The 27,375-nt window shown below is 45.0% G+C and overlaps 1 protein-coding gene and 1 long non-coding RNA gene across 5 annotated transcripts in view; one reads left to right on the forward strand and one right to left on the reverse strand.

Annotated features, from left to right (window-relative positions):
- Positions 1-1,079: 1,079 nt before the first annotated feature.
- Positions 1,080-19,049, reverse strand: LOC115079153. 2 transcript variants are annotated; one of them, XR_003853204.1, is made up of 3 exons: positions 18,465-19,049; positions 15,999-16,154; positions 1,080-1,198 (listed from the first exon to the last, which is right to left on the reverse strand). It is a non-coding gene; the product is annotated as an uncharacterized LOC115079153 (long non-coding RNA). The 2 variants fall into 2 exon arrangements; XR_003853205.1 differs by lacking the exon at positions 18,465-19,049 and adding an exon at positions 17,200-17,294.
- Positions 17,523-27,375, forward strand: part of DUSP8 (dual specificity phosphatase 8) — a 103,605-nt gene continuing 93,752 nt past the window's right edge. Inside the window, exon 1 of one of the 3 annotated variants that reach the window (XM_029582304.1) lies at positions 17,523-17,797. The gene's annotated coding sequence lies outside the window, so the exon portion shown is untranslated. Of the gene's footprint in view, positions 17,798-19,108; positions 19,250-19,540; positions 19,556-27,375 lie in introns of those variants that run through there. The other 2 variants (XM_029582303.1, XM_029582305.1) reach the window with 2 other exon arrangements.

Below are 27,375 nucleotides of genomic sequence, written 5' to 3' on the forward strand. Positions count from 1 at the left end.
AAATGGGTCTATAAAACCCACACTGTGGGATCGCGTCCTCTTTGGCTATCACAGTGATGCCAGCTACATTGGAGCCTATGGGCAGGTGGCCTCCCTCTCTCAGATAGTTGAACACTGATGCAAGGAGTCTAACAACTGCCTGTTTGCAGGATTTATAAAATCCTATATACCCATCTAATCCTGTGTACCCATCTAATCCTGGGGCTATCCCTAATTTAAGTTCATAATAGCTTCTAGTACCTCTTTTTCACTTATCTTAGCATTAAGGTGTGCCCTTGCCTCCTTAGGGAGGCATGGTAGAGAGATATCTGCTACACAGCTCTCTATACCTTTATCTTTAATGGAGTTATCAGCAGAATAAAGTTCTTCATAGAATTGGGAAAATCTGTTAGAGATTTTGTACTATCATATAGGAAGTTCTCTTCTCTGTTCTTGATTTTGAGAATCTGATTTTGCAGGCATTGATTTTTTTTCCCCAAAATATTTTATTGAACATACACAAAACTATGCCACATCATAGAATAAAGATCATAGTCATGTGTACATAGACACTACAAAGGGCACAGCAGAAACAGTAACTCCTTATTAGACCAACAGTACAGAGTTTTTCCATTTTTATCGCTCTCCTACCTTGCCCTCCCTCCCTCCTCCCTCCCTGCGATGTCGACCTTATTTAAACCAGTATGTACAAATCCATCTCCATCAAAATTGTCAGAAATGACTTATGTTCCTGCGTCAGAGGGAACATGAGAAGCCTCCTGTAGTGGAAACAAATGTTGGACAGTCTCTGGGAGTGAACAGTAAAAAGCAAACCAAATGTCTCGAAAAAATTCTCTCTTCTTGGGTGAAAAGGAAGAATAAAGTGATCCATACTCCATCTGATACAGAGTCATCATTTGTACTTTCCATAATGGGCCATCCAGTGGCTCAGAACCCAGCCATTTCAATAAGATGCATTTCTTAGCGATCAAGCAGGTTTTGGAGAAAAACAAAATATTGTCATGGTTCAGCGACGTATCCCCTACGTCATTGTTCAGTAAACAAAAAGAACGAGACCATCTAACCTCCGCCGAGAACATGTCCGATACCAGAAGGCATGAATTTCCACACAATCCCATAGAGAGTGCATCAACGTGGCAGGCCCCTGGGAGCATTTCTCACAAACATTGGACTGGGTTAATCCCATCCGAAATGCTGCCTGCAGGGTATAAATCACTCTGTGAAAAATTCTACCTTGCATTTCCCTCAATTGTACATTATTTGTAATTTTAAAGATCTACATATAACACTATTTCAACATATATGAATCCATGTCTTCTTGCAGATCATCCTGCCATTTAGAGACTAAATGATCTAAAATTGTATTCGGTACCACATTTTGACCAAACTTGTATAATATCAATAAAGACCCCTGTTGCCCTTGGAACAGTTTGAGCATAAGTAAGTAGAGAGAGGAATCCATAGGCCCCTTGACCCCTTTCAGAAGTCGAAGCACATAGGCTTGCAATTGTGCATATCCCTGAAAGTGAGTATCCCGTAAGCCCATCTTAATTTGCATCTCTTCAAAGGACTTAAGATGCCCAGACAAGGGGTCCAGGAAGGCACCCAAGGGTCCAGAGTCAAAGTGGAGGAGAAACCTTTAGACAAGGAGTCGTAAAAAGGATCCTTTGGGTTACCTTGCGATGGGTACTGAGAAGATGCCTGCGTAGGAAGCTGTAATATGGTCTGTAACTCTACCCACACTCGCCGCATAATATGAACTAAGTGGGCCTTAATTCCCAAAGAAGTTACTTCCCCTTTTAGATAAATGTAAAACCAGTTTGGGATCTCCAAGCCTACAAATATCCACCACCAGCGAATAGTCAGTATACTCTGAGGTGCCATTTATCCAATTCACAAGAAATTGCAGGTTCGCCGCCCATGCATATTTTTTAAAATCAGGTAAGTTCAGCCCTCCCTTTTCTTTAGGGGCCATCAGGGTACTATATGCCAACCGCACTTTTTTCCCCCTCCATGTAATAGATTTCTGTAGGCCCTTTAAATCCTTACCAAGGATAAAAGTAGGTAGCATAGTTAGCAAATACAATAGTTTGGGAGCGATTATCATTTTAATCACTGCTGTACGGCCATGTAAGGATATAGGGAAGTTCAGCCATGCCTCTACCTTGCCCCAAATCTTATCTTACAGGGGATGGCTATTGATGTGGTACCATTGAGTGGCATCTCTGTGAATCAAAATCCCAAGATACTTAATTTTGTCTCCCGCCCACTTGACTGGAAAAGAAGGCCATGTAGACTCCAGATCCCCTAATATATCCATGGCTTCTGTCTTGTCTAGTTTCAATTTAAAACCCGAAACCTAGCAAATACCTGCAGAGCTAAAGGGAGAGTTTTACGTGCGTTGGACAGAAGTAGTAATAAATCATCTGCAAATAGTAAGGTCTTGTGTTGGTGTGTACCCACCTGAATGCCATCTATCCCAGGATGTGTTCGTAAGGCAATAGCAAGGGGTTCGACGGACAATATAAATAACAATAGGGAGAAGGGACACCCCTGCCTGGTTCCCCTACACAGGGAACTGCATCTAAAAAGGACTCCATTTACCAGAATTCTAGCAATGGGATTGGTATATAATAAAGTTACTGTATATATTCATAGAATAGCCCCCGAATCCCAAATTTCCAGAGTATGTGCTTCAGGAAATTCCATGCTACCCTGTTGAATGCTTTCTCTGCGTCACATGTGACCAATAAGGGATCATTCACTCCCAGGGTTAGGCATGTCTCCAGAGCACAGAGGATGTTGACTATAGCTCTGTATCCCTTGACAAATCCTACTTGATCTTTGGCTATGATGAGAGGCATAACATTTTTGAGGTGGTTGGAAAGAATTTTAGCATAATTTTTATATCAAGATTTAGTAATGATATGGGTCTATAGGAGGCTGTGAGGAGGGGATTCCGCCCAGGTCTGGGAAGAACCACAATTGTCGCGGACTTCTTAGATTCAGGCATAGCGCCCACCTCCCTCATTGCTATGTACACCTTGCATAGTTTCCAGAAACTCCCGGCCCAATGATTTATAAAAGAGGGAGTCAAATCCATCCGGCCCGGGGGCTTTTTGAGCCGGTAGGGATTTTATTGCATCCATCACTTCTTCCACCCCTATCTCGCTATTCAATTTGAAGGCATTGATTTTTAAATCGCCTTGCCAACAGTCTGCTAGCTTTATTACCAAATTCAAAGAACTTTCGTTTCGTCCTTTCTAATTTAAAAACTAAATCTGCCATATTCAAGTCCCTCAGTTCTCGTCTTGTTTCTTCGAGAAGAAAGAGGGTGGTGCTGTCTCCTAATCTTTTATGTTTGATTTCCAATTTCCCAATGTATATCAATAATTACATTCTGATCTTTTCTTTTTCTCGTTTTAGATATGAGACCCTAGAGATCAACATTCCCCTGGTAACTGTTTTTAGGCCCTCCCATATCACTGTAGGGCTAACTTCCCCTGTCTCATTGATAGTATGATAGTCCTCAATGTCTTCTAATAGGCTATCAGTAAAGGTTTTGTCAGTGACTAGGTCTTCATTAAATCTCTAGAAGGTTTGCCTAAGTGGTTCCATGCCTACCCTCAGTTCTACCCATACGGGGGTGTAATCGGACCAGGTTATGTTTCCAATGCCTGCATCCGTATCTTGCTGGGAAGCGCAACAAAAAAGTTGCAGAAAAGAACATTTTTGCTCATGTAGCCTTTCAAAAATGAGAGGGAACATTGGTATGGACACATGTGATGTTCCAAAACAAGAAGTTTCAGGTTCAGCTTGTTCAACAGAAATTAATTGGCACCAAGTTCATTTTCTCCTTGTCACATAAATATTCACAGTAATAAACCAAGTCCAAAATGATCGTTTTCTGTATTCCCCTATCTTCCTTTGGATGGAATACAGGCTGCCTGGGTTTGTACTGGAAAGGGTTTTCTTATTGCTCCCTTGCACAATACCAGGGAACCGCTCGATCCTTCCTCCTCCAGCTCTCCTTTTCTGTTCTCCTGGCTGAAACTCTGTTTGGGGGGGGGGGGGGGGGGGGAGGGGGGAATCCCAGGTTCTTCTAGCTCTGGATTCCAGTTGGGATTCAGTTCTCTTCTTCACAATTCTCTTAGATACTACAGGCATCTTTTAAACTGAAGGACCTAAAATTACTGCAAATAGGAGAAAATCCTTCTTCACCCCATTCCTTTCTCTTGGGCATGAAGGGTAAGGAAAAAAAAAACCAAAAACTCTTTCTCCCAACAAAAATCACATTTATACAAAACACACAAAAATCACAGAGATCCACTTCAATCACGGAGTGTGGGCTAACAAATTGATCTGTTTCTTATTCTTCTTCTCAGCAAAGGGAGTTGAGCCAATACTGACCAAGAATAGGGAAACTACCACAGTCAGATCTTTTTCCTTCCGATACCAACACAAAAATCATACACTGACCTGAAGGGGTCAATTGCTAATATACAGGCAGGATCTAAAGTACCACTGCAGCAGCCTCTAGTAAGGATGCTCTGTCATGATGGTTCATTCCTCTACTATATACTGCTTGGTCTTAAGCTCTAAGCCAAACTCCCTCATAGAGATCCCAATGGGGTTCTACATATACAGCACGAGCACGGGTAAAGTAAAGACGCACAGCCCCGATACCTGTGAGTAATAGAGATCTGCGAAGGCCTTAGACCTATTACTGTTCATTCTCTCATCATGAATCAGCATTCAAACTGTGCAACCTAACCGTATACACACAGGATGTACAGGCACAATACCACGATGACATATGCCAAATACGAAACGGAAATTAAAGATTTAGAGCGGGGCCTTTAGAGAAGGATGGAGATGGGGTGAACTTATCCCAAGGAGCAGTTTGCAGAGTACAGGCACATGCAGAGGCCTGTCAAAGGCCAAGAGAAGAGAGCTTAAACTGCCAGCTGCAAGCTGAAGAACTTATCAATTTAAAATTTCTCTCTACTCTTGTGGGTGTTCTATGTTATTGAATAAAGTTAAATTATACAAGAACATTTTGGCCTAGCCAATGTTTGGACTGACTTATTTATTTATTTATTTATTTATTTTTTTATTTTTATATACCGAAGTTCTTGTAGGGACTACAAATCACTCCGGTTTACATAAAACGAAGAACTGCTCAACAGAGAGCGGAGCTTTACATGGAACCGTAGAACATATGGAACAGTATAACTGGTTGACAATTTAACATAATACTAAATAAAGGGATAATAGTTTAACTGGAAATAAATAAAGAAATATAATATTTTATATATAAGAAGTATAACTATTTAACGTAGCAATAAATATAAAAATAAGCAATGCCAAATAAATATATGAAATAAAGTGAATTTTTGAGCTCCAAGATAATTGTCCAGTTGCAGATTCTTAATAGTAGTATTTGATACAGTGTCCATAATAAGGGATATCTAGTAATTAGGAAGTCTGTCAGTCACAGTAAGATTAAGCGTCTTACTTGTGTTGGACTTGTGTTGTTTTGTTTTTTGGACTTTGTTTGTGTTGTTTGGACTTGTGTTGTGTTGGACTTACTGTTGTTGGACTTGTGTTGGACTGCTGCTAAAAATTCCCAAATGAGGTCCTCCGAGTGAAATGAGATGTGTGGTCTCAGCTGAGTACCACAGGGCAGGCAGACCACAAAGAGACTTGGCGTTGGCTGGGATGTAGACGTGATTATCTCATATCTAATTCACAGACCCTGGAATGGGGGAGAAGGGCTGGGATAATTGAAGAGGTGGGTGGGGGAGGCCTGCACGGCAGCTGCTGGCTGTACCTGGCCTGTGAATTATACACAGAGGGTGTCAGCTTACGTGACTGCCAAGCACTGACATGGAACGGGAACATAGTAACTGATGAAAGAGAAGCCCTTATGAAAGGATGCATTTTCCATTGCCTCAGATATTAGAACTTTGCTTAATTTTACAGCCTCAAAAGTCAAAAAATTCCTTGTATTTAAGACTGGAAATATTTATGTAGCCATGTAGAGTTTTACCTAGAGACTTGTGTCCACTGGGATGGAGCCCTACTATATCCAATAATTAGTCAATATGGTCCAATATTACAGTCTGCTATTAGTCCAATAAGAACCGGCAGGAATAGTTCACAGGCTCTTAACACTTCATGGTCCTTATTGGCTCATACGGGAGTGCAACGTCAAACTTAATGCTATTATTATTTCTCCTTACTCATAACCTCCTTTGTGAGATAAAGTGCAGTCTTGACTCCAGAATATTTCCTGCTACTCATATTATCACTGCAGTATAATAAGAGTAGCATAGCAGTAGGTGTCTGGGTTTTTAAAGATACTGATCACTAACTAGTTGACTAGAGAGCAACCCATTTCTAATAAATCTCTGAAAACAGTTTATGGCTTCAATATCACCTCTTTAACTTCCCGGAGAAACCCTAGGAATTCTGCCAATGAAGCCTAGATCATCCATAGGATGATTACTATGGAGGCAGAGTCCACATGTCCCTTTTTTTTTTTTTTTTTTTTTATAACTTGCAGTTTTTGCACTGGTCTTCAAAGAGAAAGTTTGAAACCTTCAAAAAACACATCTCAAAGACAAAGGAAGGTTTCCACAAACTCCAAAATACTTAAACACCTTAAACCGATGCTTCACCAACAAGATTTCAGAACAGTCTTACAATCTCTCATCTTCACCAGCCTTGACTACTGCAATTCTCTCCTGATAGGTCTACCCAAAGTGACCTTAAAACCACTTCAACTACTACAGAACGCATCAGCAAGAGTACTAACCTGCAAAAAGAAATCAGAACACATCACACCCATACTCAACAGCCTACACTGGCTTCCAGTTGATAAAAGAATCGAATTCAAAATTCTTACAGTCCTACACAACGCAATTTACAAAACAGATAACACAGCCCTTGACAATGTCATACATATTCACAGATCGCAACGTACAACTAGAACAACCAGTAAATTACAGCTAGAAATACCATCACTCCCACTAGCCAAGCTATCCACCACAAGGAACAGAGCCATATCCATTGCCGGTCCAAAATATGGAACTCACTACCAGTGGACTTGAGCTCACAAAGCAACATTAAGTCATTTAAAAAAGAGCTCAAAACATGGATATTTAGCCAAACATTCAAAGATGGTATCGGTTAATCTCTAATAACATAACATAACAGACCCCATGTATAACCTTTATCGGATATGCAACGGTTTGACTAAGACTATGACAAAAAACGTTTTCAAGTTATAAATTATATGGTTAGATTACAGATATTCCCTGTTATTAGCATCTGAAATTTTTTGCTTGTATCGTTTAGTTTAATGTTGCCCAAGTTTCTCCGTTCTCTGTTAATTGTAATAAGTTGTTATAATTGTAAACCGGAGTGAAGGCTGCTAGCTATACCTCGGTATAAAAAAAACCCTTTTAAATAAATTAAATAAATAAAGTATGCATGAACTGTTCGCAACCCTCACAGGCACAAAGCATCAATGGACATTTTCCACAGGAAAACAACAACACATAGATTTAAGAATGCCATCTACAGGTATTATCCTCCCCCTAGTACCCACATGTAGTGCAAATGCACTTTTAGCCATGTTCAGATGGGCCCTTTTATCCAGGTAAATCAATAATAATTTAGCTAATTTAGTTTTCGAGCCCGCCTCCTCTTAGAGTTCTGTTCAGGGAAGATTACATACATGGATACCTCCAAATGACATAGCAATTAAAGAAAGACAAAACAAATTCAAATAAATACAATAACAGATTATATAAACAAGCAAATATAGAAAAGCAACAAGAGAAACAACTGTATTTACAAACTGACAGGCGAAAATAAACAGGCCTTCTATACTTTCATTACAAAAGTGAGGTTTAAGAATCAGTAAAAGCAAACTTAAAAAAAATATATAGCCTTAATCCTCCTGAAGATTAGTTATTTATCCGATTTACAAAGATCACCAGGAAGATGATTCTAAAAATCTGGGCCTGCATAGGAAAAAGCTCTCCTCCCAAACTGGATAGCCCTCAATGATGGTAATTCAAGAAGGGCTTTTTAGAGGACGTGAGAGTCCTTCCAGGCACATAAGGAGCAATCATATCATCCAGGGAAGACTAGAGACTATTAAGCCCATTGATCATCACTGTGGCCTTATTCTGAATAATTTGAAGCCTAGGCTCAACACATGTTTAGGCAAAAATAGGTAAACTATATTGTAATTCTGGGCTATACCAGTGCTTGAACTACTGATGCCTTATCATGCTTGCACAGCAATGGGCGTAACTGCTTCACTTCACGAAGATAATGCAAAGTGGACTTGATAACTGAAGAAATTTGGTTAGTCATTTTCAACTAAACCAACTGGGAGCCATTCAACACAATGGCAGGAACCAATAACATAGAGGTCCATTTCAGCCACCATAAGTAGGCTGAATAAACTTATTCAGCTAACTACTGCTGTATGTTCAGCGATGCAGCCGTGATATTTTTTCACAGGAGGGGGTCCCATTATCACAGGGGGTGTCACCTCGATAGTGGGGCCCTCCCTCCAAAAAGATTACGGCTCTATTTTGGGCGCGCCGGCTGCCCAAAATCGGCAGCCTTGCGCGCGCCGAGCCGCGCAGCCTGTCACCATTCCCTCCGAGGCCGCTCCGAAATCGGAGCGGCCTTGGAGGGAACTCTCTTTCGCCCTCCCCTCCCCTTCCCCTCCCTTCCTCTACCTAACCCCCCCCCCCTTACCTTTGTCTTGCAGCCAAACACTGCAGGCCAAAGGAACATGGCGAGTGGCCTTTTAGGTACAACAGTGGCCCCAATCTCAAGGGGCCGCCATCACTTTAATGGACTGCTACCTAAAAAAACCCCAAAAATACAAAGCCACAGCTGACACAATTGAAAAAGAAAAGTTGAGCGGAGGTCAGGGTTGACCCCTGGCTCAACCCGGGGCTGCCACTCGAGGCAGCCCCGACTCCTCAAATTTATAAAAAGATTAAAATGATAATGCAGTGACGGCCTCCTCCTTCCAAAGATGAACATTAAAATCATTAGTGGTTCAGGGGTACTCCCTGGCACCCCTCCCCCTTTAAAAAAAAAATATATGATGGTTCCTCGTTGGGGTTGGGGAGCCCTCTAGCAGCCCACTTGGTCAATGCCATTTTTCAAAATTGCATCGATCTGACTTTGCCCCAGCCAGATCTGTGGATCAGACGACATGACTGCCCTGAATGGCAGCCCCAGGTTGAGCCAGGGGTCAGCCCTGACACACGCTCAACTTTTTTTTTTAGCTGCAGCAAGTTTTGGTTTTTTTTTTACCGGGTCCTTTAAATGTAACACAGGAGCCTCGGGACCCACGTTAGAAGGTACTGCTATTTTATCTCGGTTGACCACTTTTCTCAGTCACCACACTAAAATATTAGCACCAGATTGCCTAGTAATAAGCTGCCTTGCATTATTCATGCATGCAAATCACATGCAAAGCACTTCATTGTAATAGGGGAGCCAATTTGGTGGGGGCCACGCATAATATTTATTTATTTATTTATAGTTTTTATATACCGGGAGTTCCTGTATACAATACATATCACTCAGGTTTACAAATAACAGTAAGAACTACTGCCGGGGGCAGTTTACACGGAACAAATCTTGGAACAAATCAGAACACTACATTAAAATGAAAGGACTGGGGTGTTAAATATTCTAGTTCTTAGCTCTCTGGGAATGCTTGTTTGTTTGTTGCACATTATCACTGCTCGATCACGTGATATATGCTGTTTAACGTGTTAGAGCGCTACTGCGGCTTGATGCATACAAAATGGGAAAAAAGCCTGAATGAATCTGGCCCTTAGCTGGATAAGTGACTTATCCGTCTGGTTAAGTGCCATTTTGAATATCGGCCTCATTAAGAATGGTTTCCTCACCCTTAAAATCTCAGATTCTGAGGAATTCCACTTAAGCTTCTTGCCCTTATACATAGGGAAATTTGGGTTAAAAAGTAATCATTGTCTGACCATCATCGCCTCTCTGTCCCTAATCCACTTCGGAGTGTAACAAAAGACAGAATATAAATAAATAAATACCCAGAGGTATGCACTGGGTAACTGGCTTTTGAAATTCACCCTTCCTATCACAAATAATATTGAATACACTGCAGGAATCACTCAGGTCACATTGGGGTAGATTTTTTAAAAAAGCGCGTTCGCGTACTTTTGTTTGCGCACCAGGCGCAAACAAAAGTACGCTGGATTTTATAAGATACGTGCGAAGCCGCGCGTATCTTCTAAAATCCTGGATTGGCGCGCGCAAGGCTGCCGATTTTGGGCAGCCGGCGCGTGCCGAGCCGCGCAGCCTGTCACCATTCCCTCCGAGGTCGCTCCGAAATCGGAGCGGCCTCGGAGGGAACTCTCTTTCGCCCTCCCCTCCCCTTCCCCTCCCTTCCTCTACATAACCCCCCCCCTTACCTTTGTCTGTAGATTTACGCCTGCGAGAAGCAGACGTAAATCTACGCGCGCCAGCAGACTGCTGGCGCGCCGTGCTCCGACCCGGGGGCTGGTCCGAAGGCCTGGACCACACCCCCGGGCCGGCGCCACACCCCCGGTCCTGCCCTCGAAACGCCGCGCCCCGCACCCAAAACGCTGTGTCGTTCGGCCCCGCCCCCGACACGCCCCCTTCCAAAAACCCCGGGACCTACGCGCGTCCCGGGGTTCTGCGCGCGCCGGCGGCCTATGGAAAATAGGCGCGCCGGCGCGCAAGGCCCTGCTCGCGTAAATCCGGGCGGATTTACGCGAGCAGGGCTTTTAAAATCCGCCTGCTTGTGTGCTGCTCCCAGGAGTGCTGGGAAATCATTGGGGCCTACTGCTATATGGCCAGTAGTATTACTCCTCATATACAACTATATTTATTTATTTATTTATTCTAAAGATTTTATAGCCCGCATTCTACAACATTCAAAGCGGGCTGGACATAATTTTTATTTCGGGGGGGGGGGGGGGGGGGGAGATGGGCCCTGGTACACGATGTGAATTTTTTTGTTGCGCGTTTGTGCCCGCTATAGAAAATTGCACCGCAGTAATGCCACAATAGTTTGTCAGGGAGGGGCCCAATGTTGCAGGAACACCCACTCCCCCCCCCGCGATATTGGACCCCTCCTTCACTATACCGTCGCAGCTTAATAAATCTCCCTATTAGAGAGAAAATAGGAAAAATGAGTGAAAATAAAAAAAAAAAAGTGCAGGGAGGGATAGTTTTTCTCAGTTCCTAAAATTAAATATTTTAACTCTTGCCATTGTGGTGCGTGGCCTGTCTGGGTGTGGTGCATTTTTCTCTGGGTATGGATCTGACTGTGTGTGGAATGTGTGTCTGTGTTTGTCTGGTTTGCTGTGCTCTGCGTGGGTGGTCTATGTCTCTGTGTATGATGTGTTTGGTCTGCCTGCGTGTCTCTCTCTCTCTCTCTGTGTCTGTGTGATATCTGTCTAGGTTGTAGTATGTCTGAGTCTCTGTACCTGTCTGGGCGTTGGGTTTCTGTCTCTCTGTGGGGTGCCTTTATCTGAGTGTGGGGTGTCTTTGTCTCTCTGGGTCAGTCTGGCAATGGGATAACTGTGTCCGTGTCTGTCTGGATGCCTCTATGTCCCATCTGGGTCTCTGTTTCACTCTGTCTGTCAAATCAGGGTGTGGGGCACCTGTCAGGATATGAGGTATCTGTTTCTCTCTGTCTTTCTCTGGATGTAGGGTGTCTGCCTCTCTCTGCCCATGTGGGTTCTTGTGCCTTTCTGCAACTCAGAGAAACAAAAGGGATCCTTTGAGCCACTGGCTGACAGCGTGGCTGCCTGGTGGATTCCCTTCATATAAATATATATAGAGAGCGAGAAAGCAACCCATCTTGGGGGGGGGGGGGGCCACAGCTCTAAAAGTTTGCTCACCCCAAGTTAGGAAAGGGTATAAAGAGCAGAGAGAAGGGGAACATAAGATGTGCCATACTACATCAGCCCAAGAGTCCATCAAGCCCAATATTCTGTTACAACATGGCCAATCCAGGGTCACAAGTACCCGGCAGGATCCCAAAAGGTCGATAGATCCCAAGCTGCTTATCCCAAGGACAAACTGTGGATTTCCCCAACTCCACCTCAATAATGGTTTATAGACATTTCTCCCAGGAACTTGTCCAAACCTATTTTAAACCCACTTATACTAACGGTTTTTGCCATACCCTCCAGAAACGAATGGCAGAGTTTTATTACGCATTGAGTAAAAAAATATTTTCTCCTATTTGTCTTAAATGATTTACCTTGTAACTTTATTGCATGTCCTCTAGTTTTTGTATATTTTGAAAGGGTAAACAACGGATTTCCATCACCCATTCCACTCCACTCATTGTTTTATAGACCTCTCTCATGTCCCCCCCTCAGCCGTCTCTTCTCCAAGCTGAAGAGTCCTAACCTCTTTAGCCTTTCCTCGAAGGGGAATCGTTTCATCCCTTTTATCACTTTGGTTGCCCTTCTCTCTACCTTTGCTACTTCCACTGTATCTTTTCTGAAAGGCGGCAACCAGGACTGCACACAGTATTCAAGATGAGGTGGCATTGTGATATTCCCCGTTCTATTCTCCATTCCTTTCCTAATAATCCCCAGCATTCCATTTGCTTTCTTGGCCTCAGCTGCACACCGAGCTGAGGATTTCAACGTATTAACCACGACGACGCTCAGATCCTTTTTCTCCTGGGTGGTGACTCCCAACTGTGGAACATTGCATTGTGTCCCTTTGTCCACAGTAAATGTCGGCTGCCATTTGGACGCCAAGTGTCCCAAGTCCCACAAGGTCCTCCCGCAATTTCTCACAAACCTCTTACGGTTTAACAACTTTGAAGGAGGAAAGAAGACAGAAACAGTGATGGGATTCCAGAAAGTAGGGAAAAGCAGGGAAGCAGTGCAGGGAAAGCGAAAGAGCAACTGGAGTCTATTGCACCGGGCTGGGAATGAAGAGGGGCAGATCAGATGGTCCACAACGTCCTTACCTGCCTCCGTATTTTATGTTTCCATGTAACAAAGGGGAGCATGGAGAGGGCAGGAGAGAAGGAAGGGAGGGGAGGGGTATTTAATAGCCTGGAACAGAGCAGAAACAGAAAGAGGAAAGAGGATAGGGAGGAGAACGTGGGCAAGGGGTGGGAAAGGAAGAAAGATGTGGAGAGAGGAGGGGAAGGGGATACAGAAGGAGAAGAGAGAAGGGAGAGTAGGAAGAGCCTAGTGGTTAGAGCAGCGGGGAGAGAACCAGGGAAGCCAGGGGCAAGTCACTTCTCCCTCCATTGCCTCAGGCACAGGCTTAGACTGGGAGTCCTCTAGGGATAGGGGAACTTACCTACAGTGCCTGAATGTGTCATGAAAGGCAGAATATAAAATAAATATGTACATAAAGGAAGTGGAAAGGGAGGAGAGGATGAGTGGGGAAAAGGGGAAGAGGAAGAATGGGGGGGGGGATTTGGAAATGGTGAACAGAAGAGACAGACTCACTTATAAAAAGGTTTGCATTTTACTTCTTAAATGCCTCAAAATATTCCATACAGACACAGCTCTCAAAATCCCAATCCAGTGAGGAAGAGGGTTCTCCCCGTCTCTCATCCTTAATATCTCCTGTCTCCATAGCCCTTTCCTTCCCCTCTGTTTCTCACCCTCCATCTCTTCCTCTCGTGTTCTTCCACCCTTCCAGTTCCTGGTGCCTGCCCCTACCACTCTTCTATTTCAAATTCTCACCCTTTCATCCAGTGGCGTAGCTAGACAATTTGGCGCCCGGGGCAAGAGACTTCTTCGGCGCCCCCTCCCTCCATCAATGATTTGCATGGAGCCAACACCCGCTACAGTCTTACCTACTTTATCCGCACCGCCACAGCGCCGCCATGTCAGGCAGCACGCGCATGAGCGAGGCTCAAGTGAGGACCCGGGCGACGTTGACGCCTGGAGCTGTACCTCCCTTGCGGGAGCCTGAAGGGTGAGAATGGGGAAGGGGAGCTGACGCCGCATGCACAAGATTTTGTGCGGGAGAGCGCTGAAGCACGCGCCACAGGGGAGGATAAGGAGTGGAGAAGCCGGAGGCTAAAAGCGCTTTCCTGTTTGCGGTACTAGAGAATTAAAAGTTGCAAAGTGTATGAAACAAACCAAAACCAAGCGCGATGAGGGTTGAGGGGATAGCTCTCTGCATACATGAAAACAGAAGAAAAGGCTGCGACCCTCGGTGCTAGGAGAAAAGTAGACTGCAGCCTAGAGAGGGCTGCACCTTGCGGGCGGCTTCTAGTCACGTTGGTTCATCCTGCACCCCTGGAGGGGCGGTGTGGGGCTCACCATAACATCCAACTCTGCCCTTAACGCGCTAATCAGGTCTTTCACTTAGCAGCTGTACAGAAACAAAAGCTATACAGCTAAGATAATGGAAGCTTGCTTGCGGCAGGCTCCATCTTTCAACCGCTTTCGCCCACACTCATCGTCAGCCTTGAACCGCCAGAAATGCCGCTCTGGTCCGCCTTCTAGTATGTGATGCCTGATTTAGGGAACCGATCCGCTCTCCTTTTTATATTCCTTTGTAAAACTGGCGGACCGGGTGCGATGGATCCCTGGTTTTGGGTCGGCTAAGGCTTAAGTAACAGAAAACCGATTTTTCTACCGACCACCCTGCAACCTGAAATAGGGTCAGGGCTGCTCCTACCCCTCGTTTTCCTAAGTTTCATGCTTGCTAAGTGGAACATGGATTGGGCATGGGCTAGAGCACAGGCGCCCCTAAGTAAATTGAATTACCATTACTATAAATCTCTCATAACAAAACAAAAAAAAAAAAAAAGACGATCTGCCAGTATTCAACAACACTTACATCTGGGCTTAAAATACTAATTTCTTTTTTTATTTAAATAGCTTTTTGGCGCCCCCTTAGACCCGGCGCCCGGGGCGACCGCCCACCCCGCCCACCCCTCGCTACACCACTTTCATCTCTCCCATATCAAGCTCCTACCTCCCTACCTTCCAGCCTCGCTCTCCCCCCACCAACCCCACAAATTTGTGCCATCCACAGCAGCAACCCAATCAGTGGGAGGTAGGCGACCTAGTGAGAAAGTATGCAGTTCCCCTGCACTTCCCCCTCCCTCAGTGTGCTGCTACCACAGTCCAAGAGACAGGCCAAAAGGTGAAAATAAAAATAAGTTTACATCAGCGCTGTGCAATTCTAGCACAACTGCACCAAGTTTATGATATGGATGTATGTTAAGTATAGGTACAGATCAGTGTTCTTCTTGTAGACCATTATTTCTGAAGGATATGCCTACCAGGTGTAATATACTATATCCTTACCACTAGCGATTTCCTAGAAGGTGGTGGTGGTGCCCACAATCCTCCCTTTTGCTGCCAGCCCATGCCCCATCTCTCTTTGACTGTCACTGCCAACTACTGAGCCTACAAAATTGGTCTGAGGGATGCCAGATGGCCCTCACAACCCACAGCATAAAACCCCAAAACAGATCCCTCTCCAAAAGTGTCACTGCTCATCCTCCCTCCCCCGCCACTCTCACTGCACAACTCCTATCTCACTACACATCCCCCAGCCACATCTCTCATCTCATTAGGTGTTCCCCAGCCCAAATCTTATTAGAAGCCTTGTATCTCATTACACATCCTTGGACTGAATCTCATGAACTGTCTTGCATCTTATTATGTTTTCACTGGCCTCACATTCTTATTACACACTCCCTTCCCCCTTTCCCTCAAGCTCACATGTTATTACACATCCCCCAGCTCTCATGTCTCAATATGCATCCTGCATCTGAAGACACATTCCCCCGCTTTGTAGCTCATTGCACCTGGCCCTCTATCTCATTATACCTTTCATTTCCCACTACACGTTCCCTTGGCCTTGTATCTTGTTATGCGTCTTATGTTATTTGCCCCCACAATCTTACATATCACGCACATTTCACAGGGTTAACTCACAATAGTAAAGCAGTATATCCAGGAAGCTTGTGTTGCTGCTGGAGGCACAGTGCGTAAGGGAAGCTTGCACTGCTGCTGCCTTTCCTCTATATGTTCTGTAGATAAATGGAGGATTTGGTTTCAAGTGCTGTTGGTCTCTCACAAGTACCAAATATGCTAGAAAATAAAGAAAAGATAAAATTACCAAAGCTTAGTTGGAACTCAACACATAAATCAGGCATAGGGATAATCTGCACGGAGCGGCAGTTACTACCCTTAACAGAAACATGGGGGTATCCTGCATGGAGCGGCAATTACTACCCTTAACAGAAATATGGGGATAACCTGCACAGAGTGGCAGTTACTACCCTTAACAGAAACATGGGGGTAACCTGCTCGGAGCGGCAGTTACCACCATAAGAAGCTTGCTGAACAGACTGGATGGACTATTTGATCTTCATCTGCTGTCATTACTATGTTATAGCAAAATGAATATATGCATAATTTCATTTCATGCATAACTGTGCACACGGGAAAACATGGCACTGTATCAAGGGAAAGGATATTTTAGGGGATATTAATGATTTACACATATAACATACATTTTCAAAAAGTTATGCCTGTGAACAGGATGAAAATGAAAATTATATGTTTATTTTACATGCATAGCAACCCAATGTTTAAAGCTAACTTGTGTGTTTAAAAATCCAGGATGGTTTGCATGTGTTTGAAATTTCATGTGTAAACTACTGAAAATTATGGCTTTAGTTTGTCCAATTAATGCTCTAATCAAACTCTGCAAAATCATAGGTTCTTGTTGGCCACCCCATGTGGGGCATACGTTTTTCTGTGTTAATTGCATACCTCTGAAGGATGCATAGTTGTATGTGTTTCACAGAATACCTCACAAAGGGCAATTTAAGCATCGGAGCTGATCAGATCTACCGCACACACACACAAAGATGACTAAAAACAATATCTGATAAGAAAGCTGTCTTTAACCAACAATATCCAAATAAACCGTGACAACGATTCCAGAGTGTGAGGACAACAATCGTGATATAGCTTCAGCTCCCATCTGCCATGCAATTTACACTGTCTCTTTCTGCAGCGATTTCTTCTCAGTGTGAATGCTAACGGCACACCCCGCCTCTTTTAACATAACCGCCCCCCGACGCCAGCCGCTTTTAACGTCCAGGGCTATCTCTGTGCACACAAGCACCTTTCTTGGGTGCGCGGCTTCAGCCGACATCTGCTGGGATCCCGCCGTGCGTTTCTTTTTTAAATCGGGAATGCAGGGCAAGTAGTGCATTGCCCCTTTAAACAGCCTAACAGCAACCTTGCTCTCATCTCTTTAATCTTTGCTCAAAGCCCTAGGATCAGAGGCTGACGTCACCCCGCCCCTAAGCCTCCCTTTCTGATTGGCTGGGGATGACGTCAGGTGGATTTTTTTTTTCCAAATCATGACCTCATCCCCAGTTCATTTTTAGTTCTAAAGTGCACCTCCTGGCTTCCTGGATCACTTTTGGCTTGTTAACGCATTATACGTACAGAAACACCCCCTCTAGCAGGAACTTACATTTTTTTTTTGTTTTGGTTTAATTCATTTGATTTACCTGTTTATGTTCTGTTTTCTGTTGCTGCTAGAGGTGGCCCTTGCCTCATCAGCAGTAAACCCCCAGAATTCTCTGGATTTTTCTAGTGTGCCTTGCATTTACAGAGCAGAAAGAGCTCCACAGCCACACAAGACCGATGTTCAGAGATTTGTCAACAGCCGCTCATTGTTATCACCCTTGTCAGAGCAAGTAGTGAAGGAGGAGGTAAGGTGTACAGCACTTACAAGCAAGCAAGATGTCCGCATCTCCTGCTGACTAGCAGTTTTAAGGACTCTGGTTTTCTACGGTACTGAGGGGATCGCAGTTGCGTGCATGTATGTATTGCAGTGTCTGTGCTATTTATAGCTGGTGCATGTCGTCTATATGGAAATATAGGTATATTATAGAGCACACACATGCATATCAATATCTAGTGTGAATTTTACATTTGGAGATGTATGTTTACATCGTATCTGTGTGTATTGTAATATGAAGGTGTTTTCCATCTGCTATAAAAACGGTGTTATACGGGAAATTACAGTGAATATTATTTGGCAATGCACTGTATATGTCTCAGTGGTTATTGTAAATTAGGAGGTTATATTTTTCAGTAGGATATACGTACATGGTTGTAATTATCTCTGTTTAACTCAGAGAGGACAGATGATGCAGGAAGGCTGTACTAGTGTTTGGAGTAATTTAGGATGTTTACAATTTTGTCCTTGATTATTTTCTTCCGTTCCTAGTCATGAAAGAAAACAAGAAATGCAGGCACTTACAATGAACAGCTTGGTTTGGTGGGATGACCACAGGAGACGGGGATTCCTTGGTGCTAAGGGTTTAGGTCACTGCGTGACAGCAATAATTCTACTTGATTACAAATAAAACAAACCTCACTGGGTGCCAGGTCCCTGTCGGATGCCTACTAGGCACCTCTTCTCTGCCTTCCTCATGCTCTTGTGGAGCTTTGGCGTGACCATTCGTTTAAGATGCAGAAAATACTCTTGGACGAGCACAGGGATTTCTGTACGTCAGATACGGTGCTTGGTGGTGTTGGACGAGGAGGAAGGGCTCCGGCTGGCAGGGCCCGTTTTCCTGCCCCTCGCATGAGCAGAGACTCGGCGCCTTTCTGTTAATGGCCCTGTGGTTTAAGCCCCCCATCGCTTTCAGCCTGTGTTAAGGGAGCGGTGGTGCGGCTCCAGCGGGACGGTGTGAGCACCCAGTCGGTGGATTCACGCTGCTGAAAGCTGCCTGCTGGGCATTGCTGGGAACGACACGGCACAGGTGGTAACCGTGCAAGCCTCCCTCAGGCTAGGCCCGCAGCCTTCGTCTTCCTATTTGGGCTAGTTAGCAAAATACCGTGACACGCCAATTCGAAGGATTCTAGGGTTAGCGGTGGTTTGCACTTAGATAAGAGAGAGAGGAAAAAAAAAAAAAAGCTCTTCCACTTTAGCCATGGGCCCTGCTGTTATGAGCTCAAACTGCCTGCGCTCCTTCCTTCTGCGCGGAGACTACGACCGAGCCTAACCCGCTCACGTGCCTTGTAGTCGCCGCGTGGCCTTCGCGCGGAAACGGAAGCCCGCGTGCTGCGCATGCGTCGGCTCTCAGGCCCCGCGCTGAGGGAGGGGGCGGGGACTGCGCGGCGGTGTCTCACCTGGCGTTTGTCCCTCTCCAGAGGTAAGGAGGAGGCCGCTCGTGCTGGCTCTCGCTACTAGTGATTATGGAAACTTATCCAAAGAGACCTTACCCCTTGACTCCTGTGCCCTGGAACCCCTCCCTCAAACTTAGTGCCTCCTTGAATATGTTTTGCTTTTATCTGAGGCCATTGCGCCATGTTTATAGCTTCCCCATGGCTAAATTCTATAGGGTGGCGAAGTGGTTGAGTGATGTCCATACCTGAAGTGACATCGGAGTAGGGAAAGCTATAAAAGTTCGTTATAAGGAAACCAAGGGAGCTTCATACACAGACAAAAGCTTTCTGAGGTGTGCCTTTTATATTTTACATTAAAATCCAAGCATTAGCTTCCCTGCTGGTAATCGGGGCAGTGGATCCTATTGGTTAAGGAGGTAGGTTACCCTTCCACTATTCACAAGAATGGATTTGTCTTGTGCCCATAGACAAGGTTGGAAAGTAGGGGGGAGGAATAACCTAGAGATGGAAAGTGGGGGAAGTCCCTCCTTCCCCATCACCCCCCCCCCCCAAAGTCCCAGCACTCCTTTAAAGTGGACTGCTAGAGCTTGCACTCCTCTTTGGCCTGGGCCAGTGCTTTCATTAGACAAACTACTCGATTGTCTAGAGCGCTGAGATTTTGGGAGTGGCAACATCCTGCCAATGTGAGGTCCAGAATGGTGCTGCACCAGAGCCAATACTGTCAAAGAAGAGAGCACTGTGCTGCAGCCACTGCCACAAGTGGTTAAATTGGGTGAGGGGAGGGGGTGTTTGAGAATGACCAAAGGTTCACCTAGGGTGCCAAATATGTTTGCACCAGCTCTGCCTGGGTATTTGGCACCCTAGGCAATTGCCTAAGTTGCCTATTGCTAAATATGGGCCTGACTATTCATTCCCTGCCTGCAGTGCTCCTTGTTTAGGTCTATTATTTAGTAGAGGGTAAGTAACATTAATGTTGGAAGTGGTGAAGTCTAGTGATAATGGTTTTTATTTGTTGTTTGTTCTACTTCTTACTTCTCAGCAGCTTCACTGCTACTCAGTATTAGGATATTTCCATGCTTTGTCCCTGGCCTAGCTATCGCTGTGATGGTCCTTGGCTGAGAGGCTCAGGCCACCACTCCCTTCAAAGACAGTGCAGACATGCTTTGTGCAACTTCCTGAGTAATAGCCAGGATACCCTCCCTCCCAAGGGCTATGCACATTGCCTCTTTGGCGTCCATAGCCCTGGCTGACCTGAGGAACGCTTATGCTCAGAACTCCAGGCAGTCTGTTGGTCAACTGTTCAGTTAAGTGGACAGTACCCTTTATTGACCTTGAAGCAGGCAGGCTGCTCCTGCTGTTGGCAGTATTCAGTGATGTCAGCAATTCTCTTGCTTACTCCCTTAAAGTGAGACATGCTGACATCATAGCAATGCTGCCTTATCAGGCTGCAGGCTCAGGTTTTTGTAGAGCTGCAATTTGCTAGAGAGGACAAGAGCTAGAAGTCATCCTTTACCCGGGTGGGGGGGGGGGGGGGAAGAAAGGCAGGGAAAAGTGTAGAGGAAATAACTTTCAGAAAAGTTATGTTTGTAGCAACCTGATCTGACACTGTACCTGTAACAGCATCCTGCAGCCACAGTCATGACTCATCTCAACCAGCTCACCACAAAGACCCGGGGACTGCTGCTTGCTTCAGGTCATTTCTGGCCTTTGGAAATCTGAAAATCCCTGTGTCCCTGTTTGGCATCATCCTTCAGACTCTAGCATGCTTTTGACTCCCAATTACTCATGTCAGTTAGAGAGAGACAGCAAGGGAACGTGTGTCATTTTTTTAAGCCGTAAAAACACGCTTTTAGAGTGTTCATGAGCAGCTCAGCCCAGGACTGCTGGAATTATTGTGTAGCGATGACAGGAGGCTTCCAGCCTTTGCACGGCTGCCGCGGGAGCCAGAGAGCTGAGTTTTGCATCCCGCCTAGGCCAAACCAAACAAGCTGATCTGCCCTGCTTTTGCTTCCATGCTTGCTTGGAGATGTAAGAAATCAGAACCACAACTCTGTGCATGTAGTGGGGCAAAGCCAGAACTGGATTAGCCTATTTGGGTTGACCTGAATGGGGTGGCAACCCTACAGAGAACGCTAGTATTGCTCTACTCTTGTCGGATCTATGTGCTGCCTGCAGATTTGGAGCCTCCTCCCTTCCCTCTCTCCCCCCCCCCCCCCCCCCCCCTGTAGGATGCATTCTGGTACTTGTAGAGATAATTTTAAATGGAAATGCAGGACTAGGGATGCCATAGTGTATTAAGTAATCTCTCCCGAGGAAGTGGCTCCCTGGGCAGTTCTGTGGATATTCTGATGTCTGGCAGGTCTGCCACTGACATGACACTTCCTTGAAGATTATAGGGAAATGAGTATGATTATTCCCCACCCTGGCTCCAGGCTTTCCCTCCAGAGATTGCTTTGAACCTGCAGAGCTGCCTCCCCTGTTCTTAGGTCCTGGAGCCCCGGTGCCCATGGTTGATTCAAGCCTGCATACTAAGCGCTGGAGTGAGATGGGGTGGGGGGCTGCAGGGTGCAGCTCTCTTTATCCCCCACAGACCTAGTTCTACAGATGCTTCCCAGGCCATTTGGGTGGGGGAAGGCAGGGTTCTCAGCTGATCTGTGCGGGGAGATGTAGCTCTCTGGGCTTCAAATAATCTGGTCCGGATTCTCATTTTTCTTCAGTCCCCCCCCACTGTGCCTCCCTTCCTCTTCTCTAGTATCATTCCAGTCCTCTGCGACCTCTTTGCTTTCTCTCATCTGCTGCTGCTTTTCAGCTCTCCTGCAGTTACTCTCCATCCCACCCCTCCCTTTTTTCCTCTGCAGTGTCTCTCCTTCCTTCCTTTCTCTTCTGCAGTCTCTGCTCTCCTGCTGCTATTCTGCAGTGTCTCCCCCACTTCTCTCCTGCTCGTCTGCTGTATCCTCTCCCCTTCAATCTTCTGCTGGCTTTCCTCTGCTTCCTTTCTGCCATCTCTCCTGTCTCTCTCCTCTCTCCATTCCTCTTCTGCCGAGAGAGGATGCAAAAGAGTGCATTTTGCCAGGCAGAGTGTAAAATGAGGCAGATGGAGACTAATTGCACGGCTTGGGCAGGAGGATGCAGCTTAGGTAAAATCAATAGGAAGTGATGCCGTGCTCTCCCCCCCCCCCCCCCCCCCCCACACACACACACTGTGTGCCGTTGCCATCTTCCTCAGGTGGTGCATGGATGCCGAGCAAGCGCCTTCTGCAGGCTGTATGGGCACAGTCCCAGCCCTGGCAGCTGCACTGTTACCTTGGAAACGGGAGAGGTGCTAAGCTGTTCGTGAGCCCCATGTCCTCAAAAGCTGCACAGCAACGCTGCAGTTGCCTAGAGCCAATGGTTCCGTGTCGTTCTGTGCCTGGAAGGGGGGGGGGGGGGGCTCCAGGAAATTTCATCCTCCACTCTGTACCCTAAAATGCCCCCACAGGCATGCATGCCTGCCCAAAGCTTGTTCTGTTTTCTCATCCATTTTACAACCGTGTAATAATTTACAACACTTGCAGTTAAGCTTGTATGCTTTGTCACAAATTTTTTTTTTTTAATTTCTTCTCAAAATTCTGGTGTGTAATTAAAAAAAAAAAAAAAAAAAAAAAAAGTGCTAGATGGGCCACTGTCCAGAAAATGTCCAACAAGACAAGCTTCCACACGCTGCCTGGTTGATGCCCCATCACCCCAGTCTGGAGTGTAAAGGGACCTGGGGCATCATATTCTCATTTGGGTTTGGATTCTCTGCTGCAGCAGCCACATGTAGAGCCATTGAATCTTCAATGACCAGGGCAGCTGGGACCACCGGCTTATTTTACTTTGGCCCATTACTCACTACCAACCTGGTTCCGATTTGAAGAGATCTGCCCACTAAGTGATGTGTCCTGAGTCCAAACTGTATTCTGATATGCTTTTATGACACATTTTGTCCCAAAGCGGACTGTTTTTTTGTCTTTTGATGATGTTATACCACTGCCCTACAATGGTAACTTTCAAACGAGCGTGCGCGCGCCCATATATATGTGTAACATGGTGCGTGGCGCAATAAGCTGGAATTACATGGACGTGTAACACCTATTTTATAACACGTACATCTGTGCTCCTAATTTTAAGCATGGACACAAATAACTGGGAATAGTCGGCATTTACATGCACAAGCGAGTACATTTTAAAACATGCATGCATGAAGGAAATGACCAGCTTAATCAGTTTGCCCAGTCTATATCTAGGTCATCAAGACCTCCCCTGGTTCTTTAGTATCCACTCCTCCCAGTTTACCCAGATCCCTCAAGCACTTCATGCTATATGTGGTTAAAAATAGTTTTATTCAGACTTGCACCTGATCAATAGCAGAAGTACATTTGTGCAGAAATGAACTTGATGCATGCCGCTTTCGCTGCACTATATATGTGCATATCTTTTGGCCTCACCCTGAAACAGCCCATGACCCATCCTATTCCGCTCTGTTTTACTCAGTGCCTGTAAGTGGCAGGTTTATAAAATCAGTTGCAGGCGCGCATGTGCTAGATGCACGGGCATCTGCACTTTTTTGGCACGCGCATCTCTTTGAAAATGTACCTTTAAGGTTTTAGTGAGTGCACACGTTTGAGCAACGTCACACATGTCATGACTGAAAAGTAAGCAAAACTAGTCTCTTTCGCTACGTAACATGAAAGATGCAAACATTCAGCTGCCAGTGACCCCCAACTAGGGTTGACAGCTAGTCACCAGATGTTACACATTTCCAGGGACAATCGAACTTTTTTTTTGTCAAAAAAAATTACATTTGTCATGCTGTTATCGTGGATACGTTTCACCTTGCCCGTGCCTTTCCAGTGGAGTTTCAGGATGTGGAGGCTGTTCTCAGAGCACAAGGCCCTCCGTGTTCCACAAGATGGCTTCTGACCGGTGGCTGTCCTCCCTTGGAGGTGTACAGTAAGATTGTTTGGCCCTGTTAGGGGGCAACTGCCATCATGGTTGCCTGAGACCAGGAGATCCAGGTTATTCTATTCAGCTCTCTCCACAGAGGTCAGAACGAGCTTTGTTTTCTCTGTCTGCCTATGCAATTTTCTTTCTCTACTCTGGCGGCCTTGCTCTTCCTGTCGCATTAAACTGTGAACATTTCCTTGCTGCAGGCACTCCAAGGAAGGAGAAGCAGCAATAAAGGGTTTATTAGCAGGTCCTTCAGGAATATTCAAGAGGATTAAAAGCTGTTTGAACTGAATGCAAAGGAGAGGAGGAAAGAAAGCTTTGAGGCTGAGCTCCTAATTTGGGTCCTGGGAGACCTGGATAACGTCTTCCCTCTCTGGGAGCTCCCTGAGAAGGTCAAGCTGCATTAGTCTGCTTGTCTTCACCTTCCTCTCTTGCCGCGCTCTCTCTTTCTTCAGTAGGTGTGTGTGGATGGAGTTTCAGAATGATGGGGCATAAGAGGATTGACCTAATTGATGTTAAGCAGCAGCCCATTTATTTATTTATTTATTTATTTCAGAGCTTTTCTATACCGAGTTTACAGTAGAACAACTTGTTACATAGAACAGTGGATGGAATATAGAATATAGAATGGAATAGGTTACATCAAACTGTTAGGAGACTGTCCTAGAACTAATTTTAAATGTAAAGCAGAACTGCATCTCAGTTTAGTAGGGCTGAACAGTCACTCCCCTGTCCCTCACTCCTATGCCCTTAGGAGAAAGCATAACTTCAAAAAGGTGACTATCTTGTGTTTGTTTATTTATTTATTATTTTTATATACCAACATTTGGTCAGAGATATCACATCGGCTTACATTCAGGTACTGTAGGTATTTCCCTATCCCCAGAGGGCTTACAATCTAAGTTTGGTACCTGAGGCAATGGAGGGTAAAGTGACTTGCCCAAGGTCACAAGGAGCAACAGCAGGACTCGAACCCTGGTCTCCTGGTTCCTAGCCCACTGCTCTAACCACTAGGCTAATCCTCCTTCCTGTTTCCTCAGGATCTCTTCCTTGCTCCCACCCCAGGCATCCACTCCTAGAAGGACCGCTCTGAGATAGGGAGCCGGAGGTATGATGCCTCTCAAGAAACCCAAGATGCATTGTCTTACTTATTTCAAGGCACCTAAGAGTTTTGCTAGTATTTAAACCCCCACAAATGGGAGATTTTGTCAGAATTTTAATATGAGAACCTTTTCAACTTGAAACATTTAAAACTTAAGTTGAATCCCTTGTGTTTGCATCTCGTCATCTCTCCCAGCCTTTTTGTCTTTCCTTTTCCATTTCTCCTTATCTTTGTTTTTTTTTGGGGGGGAGGGAACCCTGGCAGTTTCCTTCTGCTCCTTTGGGCTTCCAGCTCGGTCAGTGGCAGGGGCTGGGATCTGGTGCCATGAATTTTCATTTGTAGCTATCCTGGAATTAGTATCCCTCTCCAGTCCTTTGCTAGGGGCTGCATAATAGGGCTCTATCTAGAACCCTGCCATCCTAGGCCCTGAATCTGAGCGCTAAGTGTTGCCATTGTATGATTTCTAGAACTCTCTCCCACCAGGAGCTACCTCCACAGCATCACTAGCCCCGACCAGCCCAGGGATTGGAAAACCTGAGCTGGAAATTGAGCCCAACACAGGGCTCAGTAGTTTGTCGCTTGAGCATTTTTGTATTAAATATAATTGAGCATTGGAAGCAGAGATGAGTATCTTGACTTTATCCCTGTCTGGTGAGCCTGTCTTCAGTTTAACAAGCAGTAACCCAGTATCAGAGATTTCTCCTCTCTCAAGGTAATATGTTAAGATTCTGTGGGTTGAAAACACTGTAGTTAAATATGCAATGTGAACTGACTCTGAATTCCTGGTGTCTGGCTTATTGCATTTTCTATATTGTTGCTATGACATAGATTGGTCTACAACATAAATGATTACTATGTAATCTTCACTAGAAGCACATGTTTTTCTGGTCGCTAAAGAATGAAAAAAAAAAGATTCCATTAATGCATCTAATGTTGCTGGTCTTTACGTTTCTTGTAGTGTGATACAGTAAGATAGAAGGGCAGACAGGCCTAGGGATAGTCTTTTTTTTCCCTTTGGCTTGATACAATGAGCTAGAAAGGACAGAAGCCCCTGGGGATGTTCTTTATTCCATGCATTGGTATACAGCAGACACAAGGAGAGACAGTGCTGAAACTAGAAAGAGGGCAGAGAAGGTAAGGATGTTTGTCTCTCGAGATTCCAATCCCCTTGTCTAAAAATAGACTTTGAAGACACAGGTTCTTCTCTTGGGGTAATGTCTGCAAATAGGTTTCTTGTGCACATACCACGACAGACGTGAACCTCATTCGTAAGCTGGAGTGTGTCGGATATGATCTCAATCTCTCAAGTGTACTGCCAGTGCTCTTCTTAATGCTTGCATTGTGCCAAAGAGATCCTCCTTCTGGAGCTCAGCGGGCGTAATATGCACAGGTAACCTATCAAGGTGTGCATGGACGTTTTTTAACCAGACCGATAGCACCCAATACAATTGGGATTAGTTCTGTATCTCTCTTTGATCTCTTGAGGAACTTCTTCCTCTCCATACATTCCGTAGAGTCGTTGCTTGGTACAGACACATCCATCAGCAGTGCCTTTCTTGTGTGTTTCTCCTTTCCACAATGTCCGGTTTTCTTGCATCAAGCTTTTTATCAGTTGGCATGGGAATGTCCCAGGTAATCGCAACTTCTCCATTCTCTACGATTCTGTAAGTCATGAGCCCAGTGTTTTTCTGGCGCAGCGATGTTATCAGGTTTACTCAGTTTCTTTTGAGGTGATGTCTCAAAATGGGTTTATTTTACGCAAAAACATAACCCCAGAGGACAAGAATTGTCTGCCTCAGGAGTCTTTGTGGTGCTCACACAAGAAAAAAAAATCACAAATAGTTTAAGCAATCACTGCAAAAAAGTAATCAAAATCATATGAAACCAAACCATATATACTGCATTTCTCCCACTAGAGTTGCCTATGTTGGCAAGAAGAATATAATAACTTGGCAAGTTAGGTACAAAAACTCTGGATATATATTTTTAACTGCATCTAAAAAAAGGACACAAATTCTTCTTGGGCATAATAGTATACATTATATGATACAAATCAATTTATAATATCATTGTTTAGATATA

The sequence above is a fragment of the Rhinatrema bivittatum genome, chromosome 17 (genome assembly GCF_901001135.1).
Source record: "Rhinatrema bivittatum chromosome 17, aRhiBiv1.1, whole genome shotgun sequence".
NCBI lineage: Eukaryota > Metazoa > Chordata > Amphibia > Gymnophiona > Rhinatrematidae > Rhinatrema > Rhinatrema bivittatum.